This window comes from Heterodontus francisci, chromosome 7 (assembly GCF_036365525.1).
Source record: "Heterodontus francisci isolate sHetFra1 chromosome 7, sHetFra1.hap1, whole genome shotgun sequence".
Classification (NCBI taxonomy): Eukaryota; Metazoa; Chordata; class Chondrichthyes; order Heterodontiformes; family Heterodontidae; genus Heterodontus; species Heterodontus francisci.
In genome coordinates, this window is record NC_090377.1 from 30,006,837 (window position 1) to 30,027,653 (window position 20,817).

The window sequence follows — 20,817 nt, forward strand, 5'->3', positions numbered from 1 at the left end:
GGCCACTCTTAAGGCGCAAAGACTTGTGGTTGTGTACAACGCTTAGATTTTTCCCGCTTAAGTGAAAATGCTTGTCTGCAAATGTACGTGCTTCAAATAGTGAAAATGTGTCAAACATCAGACTGTCTTGCAAGCAGTAATTTGTAGAAATCCAGCAATGTGTAATGCTGGAGCTGTTCCTTGAGAATAGAGCTGTTTTTAAAGTTTGAATAATTTCTAATAAGGCATCATTAGGCCCATCCGGATATGTGTGAAAAGTTTAGAAAATAGTGATTTTGGCTAAGTCAGCAAATCGTGACTGAAATTTACCAATTGCTGACTTGGTTTCCTTTGCACAGATGAAGCATATTTCAGTTCTGAAACTCTGAAACCTCTTTCAAACTATGAAAATGCACAAACTTTCCACCCCACCCCTTCAGTTGTAGTTTTGTTTCAAAGGTCCTAATACATTCAAACATACGAGCCATAGCCTTGTCTTTTCCTGAAACTTGAAATCTAGTTTAAGGTAATTTCTCAAATCAACCAGATAAGCTAAGCCTGCAATAAAGGTAGGTTCCACTATTTTACCCCATTATATATTTCTAGTAATCCGAGGACCTTTGCATACAGTTTAAAAACGAATTTCAGTAATTTACCCTGGCTAAACCAGCAAGCCTCTATGACGAATACAACATCCAGATAATAATTTTCCAATTCAAGGAAAATAAGTTTTCGTGACTTAATGCTCACATAAATTTGAAACAAACAAGGTATGCAAAATTGCACATAACACCTCCTGATGAAAGATGTAATGCAAATGATTACTTTGCTGTTGCCTGCTACTTCAGAAGCACTGGCATTCATTATGCTGACTGCTCCTGCTCTTTTTTAACTTATGGCTGGTACAAGAAGACTGATTATGCCAGCTAGCGTTGTTCAGCTTCTTTCAATTTACCTACAATATCAAATCCACTTGTAATGGAATGGAGAAATTTGCCTTCATGACCTTTACTTTCATCAATGGCTATGGGAAAAAGGCTATACACCTGTTATATCAGCTGCTCAAGAATGAAAGTTGCCATATCTGAGATTTGTCCTTGAGTGGTATCCTAGCTTAGGCCGACCTTTCCTCGGTTCTGGAAACATTAACTCTGTTTCTCTCGCCACAGATATTGCCAGACCTGCTGAGTATTTCCAGCATTTTCTGTTTTTATTTCTCTTCATCACTTTAGCTAGATTTATGAACCTCACACAATGGAAAGCCACCATGATCCAAAAAGAAATATTCCAGAGACAAAGTCTAATTAAAAGTGCAATATTTGTTTTGATTTTTTACCATGTTCTGGCTGCTGCAAAACCAGTATTTTGAACTACCAGTCACATTTCACTGATGCTTCTGCATCCTCTTTTGATTTTAAATGGACTCTGGCTAGTGCAGAAAACCAGGAGCAAAATAAAACACTACAGGAAATAATCTCAATTGGGCTTTACATAGAAAACATAGAAAATAAGAGGAGTAGGCCATTCGACTCTTCAAGCCTGCTCCGCCATTCATTATGATCATGGCTAATCATCCAACTCAGCAGCCTGTTCCCATTTTCGCCCCATACCCTTTGATCCCTTTAGACCCAAGAGCTATATCTAACTCCTTCTTGAAAACATACAATGTTTTAGCCTTAACTGCTTTCTGTGGTAGCGAATTCCACAGGCTCACCACTCTCTGGGTGAAGAAGTTTCTCCTCATCTCAGTCCTGAAAGGTTTACCCTGTATCCTTAGACTATAACCCCTGGTTCTGGACTCCCCCACCATCGGCTACATCATTCCTGCATCTACCCTGTCAAGTCCTGTTAGAATTTTATAGGTTTCTATGAGATCCCCCCTCACTCTTCTGAACTCCAGCGAATATAATCCTAACCGACTCAATCTCTCCTCATACGTCAGTCCCACCATCCCAGGAATCAGTCTGGTAAACCTTTGCTGCACTCCCTCTTCAGCAAGAACATCCTTCCTCAGATAAGGAGATCAAAACTGCACACAATATTCCAGGTATGGCCTCACCAAGACATCCCTGCTCCTGTACTTGAATCCTCTCGCTATGAAGGCCAACATATCATTTGCCCTTTTTTACCGCCTGTTGCACCTGCATGCTTACCTTCAGCGACAAGTGTACGAGAACACCCAGGTCTCGCTGCATATTTCCCTCTCTCAGTTTATAGCCGTTCAGATAATAATCTGCTTTCCTGTTTTTGCTACCAAAGTGGATAACCTCCCATTTATCCACATTATACTGCATCTGCCATGCATTAGCCCACTTACTCAACTTGTCCAAATCACCCTGAAGCCTCTCTGCATCCTCCTCACAACTCACCCTCCCACCCAGTTTTGTGTCATCTGCAAATTTGGAGATATTACATTTAGTTCCCTCATCTAAATCATTAATGTATATTGTGAATAGCTGGGGTCCTAGCACCGATCCCTGCGGTACCCCACTAGTCACTGCCTGCCATTCGGAAAAAGACCCATTTATTCCTACTCTTTGTTTCCTATCTGCCAACCAATTTTCTATCCATCGCAATACACTACCCCCAATCCCACGCACTTTAATTTTACATGCTAATCTCTTATGTGGGACTTTGTCAAAAGCCTTCTGAAAGTCCAAACAAACCACATCCACTGGCTCCCCTCATCAACTCTACTAGCTACATCCTCAAAGAATTCTAGTAGATTTGTCAAGCATGATTTCCCTTTTGTAAATCCATGCTGTCTCTGCCCGATTCTACCACTGTTCTCTAAGTGCTCTGCTAAAAAATCTTTGATAATGGACTCTAGAATTTTTCCCACTAGCGACATCAGGCTGACTGGTCCATAATTCCCTGCTTTCTCTCGACCTCCCTTTTTAAATAGTGGGGTTACATTAGCAACCTCCAATCTGTAGGAACTGTTCCAGAGTCTATAGAATCTTGGAAAATGACCAGCACTTTGACACCCATACCAAGAGAAACAGATTAGTTTATAAGATGTATAAAAAGATCAGATTCCAGGTATGATTGGAACATGTGAAATATGCTTTATTCAGATTCTTGGTAATTGTGGATGTGGGATGCAGTTGGCATGAAACATAGAGACACAAAGATTTATGGCACAGAGAGGCGCCAAGTGGCCCATCACTGGACAATGACGAGTGTTAATAATAGTAGCTATGAGCAATATAACAAAACAAACAGTGTCATGCTCTCTGCCCCAAAAATATACTAAAAATAGCAACTCACATAGACAGATCATAAACTTATTGGGCACAAAATTAAAAAAGCACACAGCTATTGGAAAAAAGATAGGCAAAGCTTGAAAATATTACTTGCAGTTTTTTTGTGATCTTTGAAGCTAATCGTTTCTAAAGCACCAACTTGTCCCTTAGGGCAATCAAATAGTTGGACATGATTAGAGCCTGGTCTGGAAAAGACTTAGTGCAAATTCCATTCCAAAACTGCCTGTCTCTTACCTTCATGCCAGTATTCTCAAGCAATTCTCATCAAGCGTGCGCCACTCTCTTTGACCCTTTTGTTCAATTGTTTTAATGGTGGTGCTGCCTCTGGCAGGACCCTTATACTAATACGGCTGTGATGACTTTCAAGTCCATATGGATAGTACTGGCTTGAACAACCAGCAAGCAAAATGCACAAAAGGTAATGGCATTGACAGAATAATGATCCATTTTCTCTTTTCCTTTCCAAATTATCACGAGAGACTAGAAGTATAGTGGGAAGGTTTCTGACAGCTTATGCAGGTATTAGAAGTCAGAACTGGTCCAGTACTAAAAATAAAAGACACTCTATAAATTAATTTTGAAAGAACAACAATGTTTTTGTATGTTTACTGGAACAGTACAATATCAAAAGTATTGCAAATGAAAGAATAATAGTGCGGGCCTCTAGAGGGAGTGCTATTAAAATAACACAAGACTAATTTATGGGCTGCATGAAACAGCACATTCTTTAGGCAGCAGATGCCATAAGTTATGTTTATTCTGAGAGAGATTGATTCAATTAGAAAAAAACCCATGGTATATGGAGAACAAATGGTGATGCAAGTCCCTTATATATTTATATTACAACCTGCCATATAGAGCTTAATGTGCTGCAGAGCAACATCACTGTATTCAGCACAACATTACATTTGTTTTACCATTATATCAAAATATCAACAGCACATGTCCTTACTCCCAGCTCATCTTTGATTTTGCAGCAGTCATTACCAAAGCCAAAAATTACCCAAACCGCATTGCCTGCAATGTTTAAGGTCTGTGTTATTCTACTGCTTGGCTTCTCTCATAGAGCCTTCCCTGCTGTACTTGTAGAAAGAGTGAAGCATACTAATTGTTATATGCTTGCTTGTTCATCTTCATAGATTCTTCGCAACTACTTACTGTAGTATCAACGTGTATTGATCGTACTTTTCAGAATTTAACAGCCACAAAGAATTACAGTTAATTTTAAGACAACAATTCTATTAGATACACAATCACAAATTGGTATGTATGCCACAATGGTTTTCTGCTGATCTGAGCAGATAAAGAAGTTAGTTTTTGAGACAACTTCAACAGGATTCCTCATTGCCTGTTAGAAGAGGATATACTTGGTGATGTCAGAGGGGGCAACTCAGTGAACTGTCTCTACATAAATGGGATCTCCTCCTCCTGTTTGCGTTTTTAAGTAGTGAATACTCAACAAGGACTTGGGATGGGAGAAGAAACCTCTGCCATGGCTGGTCTACTTCAAACCATTAAGTGGCCTGATCAGTGGAGCAGGTGCACTGAAGTGGATCCCTTCATCGATGCAATCTTTTATTCAAGATAAAGGTAAAATTCTGTAAATTATTATTCAAAACTAAAAAAAACTGTTTTTAGAACTGATGCGGTGGAAACCTATGGGAAAGTTTCTTGTTAGGTTTCGACTTTTCCAAACAATCTCAACTTTTTTCCATCTTAATACTTCTGTTTAACTGTTTCATACCAACTACAGTAGGACACCTGGCAGTGAAAAGCTACAGATCTCGACAGAGCGATCAGGGTGAAATTTTAGAACATTACAGCACAAACACAGGCCATTTACCACATTTAAAAATATGAGTTTTTATTTATTTATTCATGGGATGTAGGTGTCTTAGGCAAGGCCAGTATTTATTAACCTTCTCGCAATTAGGGATGGACAAGTCTGAACTTACTTTCCAAATAAGTTTACTCTATAGCCTGCTGGTTTTATCATATATGTGGTATGTTGATTTGAATTTTTGTGCTCAAGGTGAGGAACAGTACTGTCAGGAAACTAATACTTTCCTATTTTGGCATCTGTTATCAGTATTAAACATTCTCCGATTAGTTACAGCACAGCGAAATAAGAGCATGGCTACCCGACCTGAACCCGACAACGTGTGTCTGGTTTGGGTCGCTCTTCTGGGTCCGGCATTCAGGGTTTGGGTCGGGTCGGACTGGACACACTCCATCACCACCTCCGGCGCGTTGCTCCAATCTTAACGTACTTTTTAAACAACCTTTCAAGTCCAGTTACAGTTTTTGTTGCTTATATGCACAAGCTTAAAAAGTGAAAAACGGAAGCTAGGTTAACTGCACATTTCAATGGTCGGGTCAGGCGCGGGACAAAATGAAAGGACTCGGGCCAAGTCGGGCTCGGGTCGGATGTGGTTCTGTCAGGTTCGGGTCAGGTTTCATTTGCAGACCTGAGCCGGCCTTTACAGTGAAATACAGAATAAATCTTCATTCAACTTCAAGAGTTAGCGCAAGGGCCTCCATTCCCTAATGGTTCAGAGTGAATTTTCTTTTCTCAAATCCAGCTGTTTCTCCGAGTAAAGGAGTTTTTTTGTACTAAATTATGATCAATGCTGTGGCCTCTGACGTTTCATCAGTTTCAACTAGAGGAAATGATGTTTGAACATCTTTCCTTATCCCATCGCCAGTCCATTTTCCATATGACTGCCTACTCTCATCCTTAAAAATAAACGGGTATTAAGTGCATAGGTAAATGTTTGGGAGCCACTGAAACATTTGAGACTATTTGAGACTGGAGTAGAAAGAATATAATAGAACAAAGAAACTGGACCGAGTGACAGACACCACATGAAGAAAAGTGTGCAATAACCGTACAGAATGAGAAAAGGTGCAAGACAAAAATAGAATCTGTAATATAAACAATGGGAGTGGGAAAGGAGGCACAATAGGTGAAAATGTATTTTGTTATTCATGAACTATGCCACAGGATATCAACTATTTATAATAATACATTGTGTGTTGCATGGTGTAAGCCTTCTGCCATTATAAAGTAGCATATCCCCCAACTCACTGAACATTGCCACAGGCGACGTTATAATTTGCCACTAAATCTTTAGTTTTCCAAAGAATTAGAATGCTTGTTTTATTAAAGGGGTGTACCACTTTGACTAATCCATGCAATGAAAACGTGCGGAAAATCACAGAACAATGGTAGGTGAAATTGTGAAATTCACATGGGTAGGCATGGCGAAATCCCAGTCCACGAAATTAGTGAGATGGGTACATCTACTTTTGCCATTTCTGCCACCTCACAGACTATTTCTGATTAATTTTTTGATGAGGTAATAGCAAGGGTTGATGAGGGTAATGTGGTTGATTTGGTGTACATGGACTTCTAAAAGGCACGTGATAAAGTGCCACCTTATCGGCTTGTGAGAAAAGTTGAAGTCCGTGGAATAAATGGGACAGTGGATGTGAAGCTGGCTGAGTGACAGGAAACAAAGAGTAGCAGCAATTGGTTATTTTTCAGACTGGAGGAAGGTATAGAGCAGGGTTTCCCAGGGGCTGGTCCTGGACCACTGCTTTTCTTGATATACATGAATGACCTAGACTTGGGTATACAAGGCACAATTTCAAAATTTGCAGATGACATAAAACTTGGAAGTATTGTTCACTGTGAGGACAGTGTTGGACATCAAGAAGACACAGACTGGCTGGTGGAATGGGCAGATACGTGGCAGATGAAATTTAATGGAGAAATGTGAAGTGATATATTTTGGCAGGCAGAACGAGGAGAGGAAATATAAAAGGGTATTATTCTAAAGCGGGTGCAGGAACAGAGAGATCTGCCGTATATATGTGCACAAATCATTGAAGGTGGCAGGGCAGGTTGAGAAAGCAGTTGATAAGCTATACAGGATTCTGGGCTTTATAAACAGAGGCATAGAGTACAAAAGCAAGGAAACTATGATGAACCTTTATAAAACACTGGCTTGGCCTCAATTGGAGTAGTGTGTCAAATTCTGCTCACCACACTTTAGGAAGGATGTGAAGGCTGAAGCAAAGGTGCAGAAAAGGTTTACGAGAATGGTTCCAGGGATGAGGGACTTCAGTTACATGGATAGATTGGAGAAGCTGTGGTTGTTCTCCTTAGAAAAGAGAAGATTTGATAGAGTTGTTCAAAATCACAAGGGGTCTAGACAGAGTAAATAGGGAGAAACTGTTCCTGTTGGTGGATAGGCTGAGATCCAGAGGACACCAATTTATGGTGATTGGCAAAAGCAACAGCAACCTGAGAATTTTTTTATTTAACAATTGGTTAGGATCTGGAATAGAAACATAGAAAATAGGAGCAGGAGTAGGCTATTCAGCCCTTCGAGCCTGCTCCACCATTCATTATGATCATGGCTGATCATCCAACTCAGTAGCCTGTTCCCGTTTTCGCCCCATACCCTTTGATCCCTTTAGATCCAAGAGCTATATCCAACTCCTTCTTTAAAACATACAATGTTTTGGCCTCAACTGCTTTCTGTGGTAGCAAATTCCACAGGCTCACCACTCTCTGGATGAAGAAATTTCTCCTCATCTCAGTCCTGAAAGGCTTACCCTGTATCCTTAGACTATGACCCCTGATTCTGGACTCCCCCACCATCGGGAACATCCTTCCTGCATCTACCCTGTCAAGTCCTGTTAGAATTTTATAGGTTTTACAGGTGGTTGAAGTTTCAGTAGGGGAGCATTTAGGGAACAATGACCATAATTCCATAAGTTTTAAGGTACCTGTGGATAAGGATAAGAGTAGTCCTCGGGTGAAGGTGCTAAATTGGGGGAAGGCTAATTATAACAATATTAGGCAGGAACTGAAGAATTTAGATTGGGGGCGGCTGTTTGAGGGTAAATCAACATCTGACATGTGGGAGTCTTTCAAATGTCAGTTGATTACAATCCAGGACCAGCATGTTCCTGTGAGGAAGAAGGAAAAGTTTGGCAATTTTCGGGAACCTTGGATAACGCGGGATATTGTGAGCCTCGTCAAAAGGAAAAAGGAAGCATTCGTAAAGGCTGGAAGTCTAGGAACAGACAAAGCCCTTGAGGAATATAAAGACAGTAGGAAGGAACTAAAGCAAGGAGTCAGGAGGACTAAAAGTGGTCATGAAAAGTCATTGGCAAACAGGATTAAGGAAAATCCCAAGGCTTTTTATACATATATAAAGAGCAAGAGGGTAACCAGGGAAAGGGTTGGCCCACTCAAGGACAGACGAGGGAATCTATGTGTGGAGCCAGAGGAAATGGGCGAGGTACTAAATGAGTACTTTGCATCAGTATTCACCAAAGAGAAGGATTTGGTGGATGATGAGCCAAGGGCAGGGAGTGTAGATAGTCTCGGTCATGTCGTTATTAAAAAGGAGGTGGTGTTGGGCGTCTTGCAAAGCATTAAGGTAGATGTCCCCAGGGCCTGATGGGATCTACCCCAGAATACTGAGGGAGGCAAGGGAAGAAATTGCTGGGGCCTTGACAGAAATCTTTGCATCCTCATTGGCTACAGGTGAGGTCCCAGAGGACTGCAGAATAGCCAATGTTGTTCCTTTGTTTAAGAAGGGTAGCAAGGATAATCCAGGAAATTATAGGCCGGTGAGCCTTACGTCAGTGGTAGGGAAATTATTAGAGAGGATTCTTCGGGACAGGATTTACTCCCATTTGGAAACAAACAAACCTGTTAGTGAGAGGCAGCATGGTTTTGTGAAGGGGAGGTTGTGTCTCACTAACTTGGAGTTTTTTGAGGAAGTGACGAAGATGATTGATGAAGGAAGGGGCAGTGGATGTTATCAATATGGACTTCAGTAAAGCCTTTGACAAGGTCCCTCATGGCAGACTGGTACAAAAGGTAAGGTCACACGGGATCAGAGGTGAGCTGGCAAGATGGATACAGAACTGGCTCGGTCATGGAAGACAGAGGGTAGCAGTGGAAGGGTGCATTTCTGAATGGAGGGCTGTGACTAGTGGTGTTCTGCAGGGATCAATGCTGGGACCTTTGCTGTTTGTAGTATATATATATATGATTTGGAGGAAAATGTAGCTGGTCTGATTAGTAAGTTTGCAGACGACACAACGGTTGGTGGAGTTACGGATAGTGATGAGGATTGTCAGAGGATACAGCTGGATATAGATCGGTTGGAGACTTGGGCGGAGAAATGGCAGATGGAGTTTAATCCGGACAAATGTGAGGTAATGCATTTTGGAAGGTCTAATGCAGGTGGGAGGTATACAGTGAATGGCAGAACCCTTAGGAGTATTGACAGGCAGAGAGATCTGGGTGTACAGGTCCACAGGTCACTGAAATGGCAATGCAGGTGGATAAGGTAGTCAAGAAGGCATACGGCATGTTTGCCTTCATCGGTCGGGGCACAGAGTATAAAAATTGGCAAGTTATGCTGCAGCTGTACAGAACCTTAGTTACACCACACTGAGAATATTGCGTGCAATTCTGGTCGCCACACTACCAGAAGGACGTGGAGGCTTTGGAGAGGGTTACCAGGATGTTGTCTGGTCTGGAAGGCATTAGCTATGAGGAGAGGTTGGATAAACTCGGATTGTTTTCATTGGAACGACGGAGGTGGAGGGGCGACATGATAGAGGTTTACAAAGTTATAAGCGGCATGGACAGAGTGGATAGTCAGAAGCTTTTTCCCAGGGTGGAAGAGTCAGTTACTAGGGGACATAGGTTTAAGGTGAGAGGGGCAAAGTTTAGAGGGGATGTGCGAGGCAAGTTCTTTACACAGAGGGTGGTGAGTGCCTGGAACTTGCTGCCGGGGGAGGTGGTGGAAGCAGGTACGATAGCGACGTTTAAGAGGCATCTTGACAAATACATAAATAGGAAGAGAATAGAGGGATACGGTCCCCGGAAGTGCAGAAGGTTTTAGTTTAGGCAGGCATCAAGATCGGCGCAGGCTTGGAGGGCCGAATGGCCTGTTCCTGTGCTGTACTGTTCTTTGTTTTCCATATTTTATAGGTTGATAGGAATGCATTGCCTGAGAGTGTGGTGGAGGCAGATTCAATCGTGGCTTTCAAAAGGGAATTGAAGAGAAATGTGCAGGGCTACAAAGGGTGGGACAGTGGGACTAGCAGAGTTGCTCTTGCAGACAGCTGGCACGGACACGATAGGCCGAATGGCCTCCTTCTGAGCTGTTAACCATTCTCTGATTCTAAATTTGCAGCGAGCTGCCTTCTTGAGCTGCTGCAGTCTGTGTGAAAGGTACAAAAGTGGAATACTGCAGACCCAGGAAATACGAAAGAGAATCAAAAAATGCTGGAAACGCTCAGCAGGTCTGGCAGCATCTGCGAAGAGAGAAACAGCGTTAATCTATCAGGTTTATGACCTTTCATCAGTCCACAGATGCTGTCAGACCTGCTGAGTATTTCCAGCATTTTCTGTTTTTGTCCCACAGTGGTGTTAGGTAGGGAGTTCTAGGATTTTGACCCAGCAACAATGAAGGAACTGTGATATATTTCAAGGTCAGGATGGTGTATGACTTGGAGTGACTCACCTTCTGACTCCCAAAGGCTTTCCACCACCAAGGCACAAGTCAGAAGAAAGATGGACTGTCCTCCACTCACCTGGATCAATGCAACTCCAACAGCATCTGACACCACCCAGGACAAAGCAGCCTGCTTGATCATGGTGGTGCTGTTCCCACATGCCTACTGTTCTTGTCCTTCTATGTGGTAAAGGATGCAGACTTGGGTGGTACTGCCAAAGAAGCTACGGTGAGTTGCTGCACTGCATCTTGTAGATGGCATACATGACAGCTACTTTGCACTGGTGGTAGAGGGAGTGAATGTTTAAGGTGCTAAATGAAGTACTGAGCGGGCTTCTTTATCCTGGATGTTGTTGAGATTCTTGAGTGGTTTTGAAATTGCACTTCTCTGGGCAAGTGGAGAGTAATCCATCACACGTCTGACATGTGCTTTGTAGGTGGTAGAGAGGCTTTGGGAGAATCAGGTGGTGAGTCATGGTGCAGAACACACAGCCTCTGACCTGCTATTGTAGCCAGAGTATTTATGTGACTTGTTCAATTAAGTTTCTGGTCAATGGTAATCTTCAGGAGGCTGATGGTGGAGGATTCAATGATGGTAATGCTATTAAATGTCAAGGGGAGGTGGTTCGATACTTTCTTGATGGAGATAGTCATTGCCTGGTGTGAATGTTACTTGCCATTTATCAGCCCAAGCCTGGATGTTGTCCAGGTCTTGCTGCATCTCGACACAGGCTGCTTCAGTATCTGGAGTCACAAATGGTGCTGAATATTGTGCAATCATCAGTGAACATCCCCACTTCTAACCTTATAATGGAGGGAAGGTCATTGATGAAGCATCTAAAGATGGGTGGGCTGAGGACACTACCCTGAGGAATTCCTGCAGTGATGCCCTGGGACCGAGATGATTGGCCTCCATGTGGACATGGACTGCTTCATTATCGGAAGAACTGGGAATGGAACAAAATGTTAATTATATATCAATTGTGTTTAATTTTGTCAAAATTTTTCGTCTTGCACTCATCAGCACAATCTACAAGAATACCAATGTAAGGTAAAACAACAAATTTACTATACGAGAAGAGAGCGCTGATCGGGTGGCAAGTAGACTCTGATTGGTAGAGGCATTGTTATGGAGAATGCACCAGTTTGTGGTGACTGACAATTAACTGCCGAGCTTTGTTTGAAATTTAAACCAGGCAGCTGGACTCTGAGGAATGAACTAGCGAATGACTGTCACTTATTTTGCTTAGCTGAAACAGGCGCAATGTGTGTTCATGTTCTTTCTGTCTGCACAGAACAGGGCCCTGTGTATTAATACATGTAGCTTCCAGTATGAGCAAATGCGCCACTCTGCGAGCCTGACTGACAATCTTAAATTTGTTGCTTTCCCTTTCATTGGTATTCTTGCAATGTGTCCTGATAAGTGCAAGATGAAAAGCTTCGACAAAATGTCTCTGTTTTCAGCAATACTCAAGTTCTGTACTACCAAACGACTATTTGTGTTTAATTATATGCAAGTAGAGAGCCTTAATTGGGTACTGAAACTATGGTGTGGTTGAGTTAGGAGGTGTATGCTTGTAATGTTTCACTCTGTAAACAAATGTCAGATTGAGTAAAGATTAGCTCCACTACTATCCTTCACCAACTGGCTTTCTGGAGTATAACACTGAATACTGTGCAAACAACTCCACTTCTGACCTTATGATGGAGGGAAGGTCGTTGGTGAAGCAGCTGAAGATGGTTGAGTGTCGGACACTACCCTGAGGAACTCCTGCAGCAGTGTCCTGCAGCTGAGATGACTGACCTCCAACAACCACAACATCTCCCTTTATGCGAGGCATGACACCAGCCAGTGGAAAGTTCTTCCCGATTCCCACTGAATTCAATTTTACTAGGACTCCTTGAAACCATAAATCCTGTCTTGATGTTGAGGGCAGTCACTCTCACCTCACCTCTGGAATTCAGCTCCCTTGCCCATGTTTGGACCAAGGTTTTAATGAGGTATGGTGCGGAGCAATCCTGCTGGAATCCAAACTCAGCATTGGTCAGCATGTAATTCACATGTAAATGCCACCTGAAAGCACTTTTGACACCTTCCATTACTTTGGTGATGATTGAAAGTAGGCTGATGGGTTGGTAATAAGCCAGATTGGATTTGTTCTGCTTTTTGTGGACAGGACATACCTGGGACATTTTGCCATGTTGCTGGGCAGGTGTCAGTGTTGTAGCTGTACTAGACCAGCTTGAGTAGAGGCATCTTTCAGTGCTACTGACAAGAGTGGAAACTATATTGGAGGATTTCAAATAGTAGGTGATTAAGAGACGAATGTATAATTGGATTACAATGATGCATTCAAGTACTTGGAATATAAGGGCAGGTTGGATACAAGGTGGCAGCTGGCAAGAATGGAATGGTTGAGGAATTTTTTAACGAAGTCATGACAGTGCTTTTGAAGGAGGTTGATACAGGACTGAAGGTTAGGAATAGGTGGATGTCAGCAAACATGGAGCTGAGAAGGGGAGGTTTGCGTGATCTGGAGTTGAGACAGAAGTGATCAAGGAGATGCTGCTGGTTTTAAGGAGATGATGTGTGGAAAATTCAGAAGAAACTATAAGGGATGGAAGGGTGCAGGATGGTTTGGTGGGAGGAAGCTGAGGCAGCATTATGAATGGCCTCAACTTTGGACACAAAGAAATCCATAAGTTCCTTGCATTTAGTATCTGAAGTGAGAGTGAATGGTGCAATGAAGAGAGGTCACAGGATGTGTTTTTAGTAGGGAATTTCAACGCTGGCTCAGTTTTAGTATTCAATAACCTTTATGCAAATATTGCAATAAGACATGAACACTTAATACAGCATGCATAATGTACCAATGGAAAAGTTTATGTGAAATGTATTCAAACTTGGGTTAGGCACAGATTAACTTCTGCATTTTAATGTAAAACTGCTGGATGTTAAGAACTATTTAGACTGTTCTTACTACTTTACTTACTACTTGTCCATTTGTAGTAGAATGGAACAAAAGTAAGAGTCAGTGTATGGAGATAACTAAGTGCAGTACACTAAATCTTCATGACAGCAATTAGATATTATACTGATAAAGATATTGGAAATTAAGCCCAACTTTTCACACAATCATTAAGCATGCATTTTGTCATAACATTCAAAATGTTTGGCTTCCAAGAGTCCATAGTGTACTGGAACGAAGGTAGAGAATGAAGTAGTAACTTCTGTGACGAGTACTGATCGTTTCTGAAGCAGATGTATGCATGCTCGATGACCTCTTGTTGCCTTTTGTGCAACTAATCTATGAGAGCTCAATGAGGCAGTTCTGCATTTTTGATCATCCAAACCACTAGAGCAAGCCACTGTTTGGTGGTAGCATTCCCACCTGTAAGTTAGAAAGTGCAGGGATCGAATCCCACTCCAAACAATTCTGGCGAGCAGACCGGAGTTTCAACTCTGAATTCTGGATTGATATCCAGTGGGATACTTGTGTCCAGTGGGTGTGGGTGACCCCATCATATGGGTTGTAAAAGCCCATAAAACCCATGGCTCTATCGAACTAACTACACTATCGGTCAACATAAAGATGGTTAACTGCTATGGAAGGAATGTTCATGTCGCAGTCTGTCAGACTGTTGATCAGCCTGCAAATCCTTCCACTATATCACATTGCTCTTCAAAGTCAGATTGTGAAGACACAAAATCACAGCCACCTAAATCAAACTTGCTATTGGGAAGGGCTTGGGCGTCAGAAGAGCGTAACGATTTCAGTCCTTTAGCAGTAATACGCTTTATGAGTATCCACCGTAATTCGTACATGTCTTAATATCTGTTCACTTAAGAAGGGAAATGCTGTGCTCACTGCATGAGTTTTCTCACTAAAGGACACACAACTATACATACATTCTGGGAAAACAGGTTAACCTGCTTGAATATTTGCATCTCACTGGCCAACAACCAACATTTAATCATTGCTAACTATCAATTGAGGAAAAAGAGGTTTTGTAAAACCAAATTGGAAGACCAATATAGTTGAATCCTGATAAATACATAACACAGTTTTCAAATAGGTTCTACACTTGGATCAAGACCTTTCAAAAATTGAAAGCACAGTTTTGGAACTCTTATGTTGGATCAGGTAAAATGAGTCATCAAGATAAGCAGATTCATTTTTGCTTGGAAACTGTCAGCACAGTTAGTAAGTCAGCCGTGATCAGAAGTAATCCAACATTAACCGCTAGGTTCTTTGCCGTTCACAAAATTTCCAAATCCAAAATAACGTGCTACTTTTCCCATTGAGTCACAATTTTAACTCTTCAAATTATTTACTTGAGAATATTTCTAAGATCGAACAAATCAAATCCAAACAATGCATTGCTGTTTGACAAGAAATACAGCACGAGGTCCATCTGCCAGGAGAAGCACTTTTCGGATGTGTAACCCTTCAACAGAAATATTAACCTGTTCTTTCTCTTTGCAGATGCTGGCTGGTTGTATCTTTCCGTCACTTTCTGCATTTTATTTCACATTTCCAGCATTTGCAGTTTTTCTCTTTATGTTCAGTGCAAATATAGTTTCTGTGATTTTTTTTGTGCTAGTTTAAAAATCATCTTGCTCTAAGCTGGCCCAGCCCCCAATTAAAATTATCACCATTGCGAGTTTCTGCCAATTGCGCCTGTTTGTGAGCCTGGAAAGAGGCTCTTAACATTAAACTTTTTTTTTTTAAAAGGTGCATTGACACTAATAGGCACATTTTAAAAGCTTTTAAAAAATTACCAAGTAATTGACTGGTGCATACCAAAGTAACTAAAAAAATGGTTCTGTAGTTCTTTTAGAAGTCATTTTAAGTTATTTAAAATCGGGTTGCTCACAGGTGGTGGACTAGTCAGTTTGATTAAAAATGCTTATCTTTTGTGGTAAACCCATTTCTAGTTGTATTAATAAAATTGCACCAGGTTACCACTCTTCAACAACAACTACAACTACTTGTAGTTATACAGCACCTTTAACGTAGTAAAATGTCCCAAGTGCTTCACAGGAGCATTATCAGACAAAATCTGACACCGAGCCACATAAGGAGATATTTGTGAAGGTAAGACAGGTCGATAAGGTGGTTAAGAAGACATATGTAATCCTTTCCTTTATTAGCCGAGGTGTAGAATACAAGAGCAGGGAGGTTATGCTGGAACTGTATAAATCATTGGTTAGGCCACAACTTGAGTACTGTGCGCAGTTCTGGTCACCTCATTGCAGAAAGGATGTAACTGCACTAGAGAGGGTACAGAGGAGATTTACAACGATGTTGCCGGGACTGGAAAATACAGCTATGAGGAAAGATTGGATTGGCTGGGTCTGTTCTCCTTGGAAGAGTGAAGGCTGAGGGGAGATCTGACTGAGATGCACAAAATTTTGAGGGGCCTGGATAGAGTGCAGGCGAAGGGCCTATCTACCTTAGCAGAGAGGTCAGTGACTAGGGGGCATAGATTTAAAGTGATTGATAAAAAGATTAGAGGGGAGATGAGGAAAACCTTTTCACCCAGAGGGTGGTGGGGGTCTGGAACTCACTGCCTGAAAGGGTAGTTGAGGCAGAAACCCTCAACTCATTCAAAAGAAGTCTGGATATGCACCTCAAGTGCCGTAATCTGCAGGGCTATGGACCAAATGCTGGAAGGTGGGATTCGAATGGGTGGAATGTTTTTCGGCTGGCACAGACACGATGGGCAAAGTGGCCTCTTTCTATGCTGTAAACTGTCTACGATTCTATAACCAAAAAGCTTGGTCAAAAAAGTAGGTTTTAAGGAGTGTCTTAAAGGAGGAGAGAGAGGAAAAGAGGTGGAGAGGGAATTTCAGAGCTTCAGGCCTTGGCAACTGAAGGCATGGCCACAAATGGTGGAATGATTAAAATCAGGGATGCTCAAGAGGCTAGAATTGGAGGAGCATAGATACCTTGGAGGGTTGTTGGGCTGGAAGTTACAGAAATTGGAAGGGGTGAGGTAACGAGGGATTTGATGAAAATTTTTAAATTGAGGTGTTGCTTAACCAGAAGTCAATGTAGGTCAGTAAGCACAGGGGTGATGGGTGAATGGGACTTGGTGAGAATTAGGACACAAGCTGCAGAGTTTTGGATCAGCTCAAGTTTACGGAGGGTACAACATGGGAGGCCAGCCAGGACTGGGTTGGAATAATCAAGTTTCCAGGTAACAAAGGCATGGGTAAGGGTTTCAGATGATGAGCTGAGGCAGCAATGGAGTTGGGTGATGTTACAGAGGTGGAAATGGCCGTCTTAATATATCAAGGAACTTTTTCTAATGTAAAATTTGATTTTTTGAAAAAGTGAATAACGCTGCTCAATTGCACAGGTTCATGGAGGATTTTACGTTTGGCAATAGGCAAAGTAGCTTGAGCAAAAACCTGCACAAAAAAAAGTCTTAAAACTAGCACAGTTTTGACCACATTTCTTAGTCACCGTGTTTTTCAATTAAGTCTAAAACAAATACCCGTGCTGTTCAACTAAGAGGTCAATTACAATCTATTAAACATCTGCAGACAAAAGGCAAATGCAATATTTCCAATACTAATAATGAACAATGTTGGATATCTCTACTTTGACACCTATACTGTTAACACTTTTGCCATTGCTCTGTAAAGTCAAATATGTTTATATGTGTAATACATAATTTTAACGCAGTGTGCAAGTTGAAATAAATCAAATTTCAATTGTGTAAGTTTAAATGTAATCTGAAAGCAATGCATAATTTCAATAACAATTTCAACAAATCACATTTTTGCAACATAGTGTATATTAAAAAACCTAAGTTAATAAAAATATTAGGCAAATTGTATTTAAAGTTATAGGATATAAGCCAAATGTTGTGATCACATCTACCCACAAAAAAAGCTACTGGATATTTTTCCTTGGCCCAGCAAAATTAAAGATGTTAAGGTTCTACTCAAAAGTTATCTATTTGAAATATATCTGATAATGAAAACAATAACACAGGAAAGAGAGGGTAGTTTATAACTACAGGAAGTCTTTTATGTTTAGGTACACTGAATAGTTCTTTACTGATAATTATTTGCCCCCTACCCTCAAAAAACCCAAATACAATAAATTCTTATTCCATATGCACTCAGGTTAAATAGCTGCTCTCTTCCAACCTCTCTGCCCTCCTGTCTTCATCCTACACATTGATTCCCCCGCCAACGTCATCCCTTGGCTTAGCCATCACGAGGCCTAACCATTTCGAAGGTCTTGATCATTAACAATGTTGTCTATGATATCAATTCTCTCACCATGTATATCTTCCATTCACAACCTCACCAGGAAAGAAATTCTACAGCTCCTTCACCAACAGTTAACTTTCTTTCCTCTGGTCTGTGACCCGCCACAACCCTGATACCTTTATCAACATAGTCAATGACTCCTTTCAGTCCGCTTTACACGCTTTCCTCCTCACTAATCTATTCATAGTCTCCCAACCTCGCCATTCGCTGGTATAATTCCCATCACTACATCCTTAAGTGTGGAGGCTTCAAACTTGAGCATACTTGGCACCTGAAGGGCCTGCTTAACTGTCTGCCAGATCTGACTGGATCATCTCATCCAATAATGTTTCACACTCCATGACTAAAAAAAAAGAAATCATTCCATGCTTCAGCAACCTTCTACGTAAAGAAATTTCTTCCAACATTCAGTGATAATGTTAAACTGATGGCCTCTCATCACATTCTCCCCAACAGTGGAAATAGTCTTTCCCTATTAGCTCTATTGGGACATTTCATAATCTTAAACACTCCTGTTAAATCTTCCATCATTTTTTTGCTTCAGTAGAAATTATGGTATCTTGTTTCACTTCACAACTACAGTTTCCACATCTGGCATCATTTTGGTGAATTCATGGTGGCTTTACTGCCCTTTCTATAATGAGGCACCCAGAATAGCACACAGTACTATAACTGCGGGTTAACAAATGTTTTGTATCAATTAATTAACTCCGAGATGGTGCTCTCTATACTGGCATCTAAATCATCTATATATACTAAAGAGAAAAGTGGATGTGATACACCCCTTTCAATGTTCTCTCAATCTGAAGATTCATTTAGCCGAAGTCTTTAGTTTTTTTAGACAGTCAACCAACTTTCTATCCAGTCTGCTATATTTCATTTTATACCACACAACTGAATTTTTCTGTCAGGCTTCTTAAAAGCCACATTATTGAATGCCTTCTGAGAATGCATATACACTACATCTAATGCAATCCTATTATCTATTCAATCTACCCAACTCCACTTCAAAAATGCGAAATATGCACTTTCCACTCCCCCAATCTGTTCCCTATCAGACTCCAAACTACTCAACAATCGCCCCTTGCTTCAATGCTTGAAGTTGTTTATGGTTCCCTTTGTATAGACCCGATTCCATCACCCAAAACCGCCAAGATTAATCTCCAAAAAGTTAAAGTTTTATCCCTCTGTCCTTTCCAACTATTCAACTGTATCTATTCTTTCTTTCCCTTCATAACTCCTTGAACACTGTTTAGTTTAGTTTAGAGATACAGCACTGAAACAGGCCCTTCGGCCCACCGAGTCTGTGCCGACCATCAACCACCCACTTATACTAATCCTACACTAATCCCATATTCCTACCACATCCCCACCTGTCCCTATATTTCCCTATACTAGGGTCAATTTATAATGGCCAATTAACCTTTGCAAGTCTTTGGCATGTGGGAGGAAACCGGAGCACCCGGAGGAAACCCACGCAGACACAGGGAGAACTTGCAAACTCCACACAGGCAGTACCCAGAATTGAACCCGGGTCGCTGGAGCTGTGAGGCTGCGGTGCTAACCACTGCGCCACTGTGCCGCCCCTTATAATTTAGCTCCATATTCACCTCTCGTACAATAACTCGTTTGAATACTTTCCATCAGCTCTGCCCTGCTCACAGCAATCAGACTATGCTAGGTAAAGTCACCAACGGACTCTGTGACCAAATTGCACTTTTGCTGACTTCAGCTTTTGACACAGTTGACCACCTATCCTCCTCCACAGTCCTTCCTTCATGGTCCCCCTCTACAGAATGTTCCTTCACTGTCATTGGGTCAAAATCCTGGCATTCCCTCCCCAACAGCATTGTGGGTGTACCAACATATGGACTGCAGTGGTTCAAGGCGGCGGCTTACCACCTTCGCAAGGGCAATTATGGATGAGCAATAAACAATCACATCCCATGAATGGGAAAAAAAACTTGGTTCCACACCTCCCATAATAAAGCTAACATATCAACAGCAATGGCCTCCCCCTCAGTCCTGCATGGTCACCTGCAGTGCATTGCAAGCTTTCATCCCTCATCCTCTCCTTTTTTTCGTTTACATGTCACTTCTCAATGACAATATCCATAGAGATGGGTCAGTTTCCATACGTAAGTTGGAGACAATTAACCAAACCTTTCGACTAACTGCTTTGATACCACAGTCACCTCAGTTTTCAGATTGTCTGACATCAAGCCACGGATCAGCCAGAACTTTCTCCAAGCAGGAAAACTACCATCCAGTTGAGCTCTGTCCAAAATCTCCACACATAGTCTAACTCCATCCCCTTCCTTGCTCAGATTGAAACAGATGGTGCATAACCTTACATCATTACAAAGAGGACTTACTTCCACAGTATCACCCAACACCACCGTTACCACTGCCGAACATCTTATTCATGTTTTTGTTACCTCCAGACGCAATTGTTCTAATGCACTCCTTTGTAGCTCCAGCAAAACTTCACTGCCTGTGCCCTGTCCTGCATTAATTTTTGTTTGCCTATCACCTCTGCCCTCGGCAACCTATCCATTCCCAGCGCACTGAAATCAAAATCCTGGTATATAAATCCTTTAACCACCCATCCCTATATTTCAAATTGTGCCAGTCAACTGTCTCTTGCTAAGTGTGCCTCCCTCCAAAGTATATTTTTTCAACTAGCTTTTAATTATTCTTTGAATTGTTGCTGCTTGGTGACCATTTA

At 41.6% G+C, this 20,817-nt stretch overlaps 1 protein-coding gene across 13 annotated transcripts in view; it reads right to left on the bottom strand.

The window, feature by feature from the left end:
• The window catches only part of LOC137371914 (methyl-CpG-binding domain protein 5-like), a 321,882-nt gene that overhangs the window by 22,931 nt on the left and 278,134 nt on the right, over positions 1 to 20,817 (bottom strand). For 2 of the 13 annotated variants that reach the window (XR_010975305.1, XR_010975303.1), the window contains exon 10: positions 3,480 to 3,791. The exons of the other annotated variants lie outside the window; for them this stretch is intronic. The gene's annotated coding sequence lies outside the window, so the exon portion shown is untranslated. The remainder of the gene's footprint in view (positions 1 to 3,479; positions 3,792 to 20,817) is intronic. 13 annotated transcript variants of the gene reach the window in all.